Source organism: Pteropus medius, unplaced genomic scaffold (assembly GCF_902729225.1).
Source record: "Pteropus medius unplaced genomic scaffold, Ma_sr-lr_union100, whole genome shotgun sequence".
Classification (NCBI taxonomy): Eukaryota; Metazoa; Chordata; class Mammalia; order Chiroptera; family Pteropodidae; genus Pteropus; species Pteropus medius.
In genome coordinates, this window is record NW_024352785.1 from 9,504,901 (window position 1) to 9,508,376 (window position 3,476).

Consider the following 3,476-nt stretch of genomic DNA (forward strand, 5'->3'; position numbering starts at 1 on the left):
CTCCTGGCAGTTCTCACATTCTCGGGCCTTTTTGTCTCTCACAGAAAGAACATAGGCTCTGAGACAGAAGAGATGACTAATAAGTTTTATAAGTATTGGCTGCCAGCCGAGGGGCTATTGGATTTCTCCACTGCTTTAGCTGAAGGATTCCGTAGGAAGAGTCTTTAAGAGCACTCACCACCATCTAAGGTTAGATAATAACAAGTATCTGAAAAAAATGATTATTTTAATTTGCTGTAAAACCATCAAATCCCAATTCCTGGTCTGGAAGAGGGGAGGGGATGGGAGGATGTGAAGTTTCTGTCTTTGGCAGCTGACAACTTATTATTAAGAAAGGCAAGGTGTCAGAGATTTGACATTTCTGTTCCTCTTTTCATTAACTTTGTACACAAGCAAATGCATTTGGCAGCCTCGTGTCAGAGCACCAAGACACCTGCCTGAGAGGAGAAACCAGTTCAGGGAATGAGTTTATATTCCAAGCTCAGATGAGCCTGAGCTCATTTCAGAGGAGAAGCCAGCAGGCTGGAAAAGGACACACCTCTGTAATGAGCTCAGATTGAGTGTTTATAGGAAAGAGGAAGATGCTAATACTCTAGTGGGTTGGCCATATAAGCAGAGGTGGACCCTAAGAAGTGTAGGACAACTGGAATCTGTCCAGGGTAGGTGCTGTGTGGTTGTTTGGGAAAGGGAATGGGTGAGGGGGAAGGCCTGCAGTTCACCGACAAGTTCACAGTTGACTAAACACAGAGCTACTATCCAAACACAATTGAGGCGGCCACTGAGCCATCGCCACATGTGTATAGTCAGCTGGAGAAATGTCCATAAGTAATCAATGATTCCAGTCTCCATTGGTGGATTTGTATGCAGAATGCCACAAGTTAGGTTCTCTTTGAGAAGATTTTCTGATCAGATATTTGGCTACTGTCAATCATCTTCCTGGGTGTTACATCACAAGGAAAAAGGGTTTTCAGGAATCTTATTTGTACATGAAATGGAATATGTGGAGAAAAAGACCTGAAGGTCTTATTCATCCACAAATATGTGATGGAATGAGTAAATAAACAAACAGGCAAACAAATCTTAGAGTGCATTCTCATATCCAGAAGCACAGTGAATAAAATATCAGAGTGAATAAAATTTTCATTTTCTGGAACTGTCTTCTCTCCCCAGTGCCTCATTTTGAAAGAGTTACCATTATCAGGATGCCTTCATCTACTGATAACTGAAAGTTGCAACTGAAACTACAACAGAAGACAATAAAACATATTAACTTTAAAAACAAGTTCAGAAACCTGGCCATCCAACTTCTGTGATTCCCATGGCTTTGTTCTTCATCATGGGTTGGCTTCGTCCTCCAGATGGCCGCAAGAGTTCTAAGCTTCACATCCAGACACAGTAAAGTCCACAGGTGAAGAGCTGTCACTTCTCCAGATGGCCCCCACATAGGAGGAAACATCTCCCAGAAGCCCCCAGCTCCAGAAATCTCCCCTCACATCTCCCGGGTTACAAACCCACCCTAAAACAGCACCAACGGGAGGACTGGGACTCCCAATACTTTTGGAGACTGACTAGGATCCACCACTAGGGCTGAAAGTGAAGACAGCTTTCCCTGAAGCACATAGACATGTGAAAGAAGGGAGGTCTGAACACGCTCTGTTAGGAAGAAGAAAGGAGGAAATGGCTAGCGGGTGGACTACCAGCAATGTCTGCTACAGACATTCATCTACTGTATTATATGCAAGGGAGAATGACAGAAGCATGTTGTGAGTGCTAAATCTCTTATTTGATTCAGAAGGGTTACAACTAAAGGTCTCTGAAAGTTAAGGGTCCCTTCTTCAGATATTCCTGGCCAGATTATCACAGAGCAGAGAGGCCTTTCTTTCTCGCTGACTGCCACACTGGTTCAGCGGATAATTATCTATCTCTTGAATTTCTGTAATAATTTTCTAACTTGTTTGTCTGACCCAAAGGCACTTCCCAAAGTGCAGCTCCAGTGACGTTACTCGACTGCTCAGAAAGCTCCATCAGGTAAGGACATCCAAGACGCCAGAGGCACACATTATCCAAAAAATAGCAGAGTCTAATTAAGGTAAAATCCTCACCCCCAAAGTAAGATAATCACAATGTCTGCCCAGTGGGATTTCAGAACTGCTATAGACCAGTGACTGCTGTAGGTCTGCTATGCTCCCCTCTTCCAATGGGAGTATAAAACAGCTCCACAATTATATATGGGAGTAAAAGGCAAATACCTTATCTCCTTAATTCACAGGACCAAGGAAGAGTCCATTTGAACTAAGAGAAACTTATGAAGCACCCAGAGATCCTAGAATCTCATTTCATATCCCTTTTTCTGCATACATAAGAAGACCACATTTCCCAGCCTTCCTTGCAGTTGGCTGGAGCACTGTACCTAAGTTCTAGCAGATAGGATGTTTGCAAAAGCAAAATAGAACACTTCCAAGATTGGCTCTTAATCTTAAAATATCCTGCTTAATCCTTCATTTTCTTCTTCAGTATGCAGCAACCTAAGATTATGCCTGCCAGGAAGCATCCATCAGCCTGATTCTCAGAGGAATTACAAGGAACAGAGCCCCTCTTCCATTTAGCCTTGTTAGATATATATATATTATGCTTGGGAAATAATCTTTTTGATATTTGACAGCAGTTGACATTTCAGGGCCAGCCTAGCCAGAGCTGACTAGTCCATATGCAAACCCCAGCTGGAAAACTGATAAAGTATACTTTTGGTCAAAAAGATGCAGAAGAAAGAATGTGGTTGCAATTATGCAAATGCATCCAGCCTTCAGAAAAATTCCTCTCAGGGGTATCAGGGTCCTCTTACTATGAAAAGTTAGCATATGTTTATCATCATCTACATGTTTACCTCATTCACCAAAAACTGCCAATCTTGGCCAAAATTAATTCCACCAAGCTTTGAGCTTTTCTTTATTTCACCAAACGTGAAAAGGGGGATGAAAGGCATTCATTTTCCCTTAAATATCTATTGAACAATCTAGAAAATAGCTCAAGCTATTTTTAAATTTTTTTTAAGCAACTCAACTTTAAAACTCTCAGGTAGTCTACGTCCATGCCACCCTGAACAAGCCCGATCCCATCTGATCTCAGAAGCTAAGGAGGGTCGGGCCTGGTTAGTACTTGGATGGAAGACCACCTAGGAAGACCAGGTGCTGAAGGAGTAAAATATTTTTAAAAATTTTTAAAAAAAGGATTGTAAGCTGACAAGGTCTTTGCAATCTGAGGTCAACCAAAGGTTGCCTCGCCTAAAAAAAAAAAAAAACCTCTCAGGTAGTAATCCAAACTGAGAAGACTAGTTCCCATGTTGGGTTGTCTTCAATTTTGGGTTTAAAGTGATGTCTTCTTAACATTTGTAATATATCCAACCTGATTATGGGAAGTAGGGAAATTTACTAATCTAAAAGATAAATACCCCCATGTTCACTGCAGCATTCTTCAGT

At 41.7% G+C, this 3,476-nt stretch overlaps 1 pseudogene; it reads left to right on the top strand.

Moving 5' to 3' along the window:
* Positions 1 to 3,078: 3,078 nt before the first annotated feature.
* Positions 3,079 to 3,197, top strand: LOC120590986 (uncharacterized; annotated as a pseudogene).
* The last annotated feature ends 279 nt before the right edge of the window (positions 3,198 to 3,476 follow it).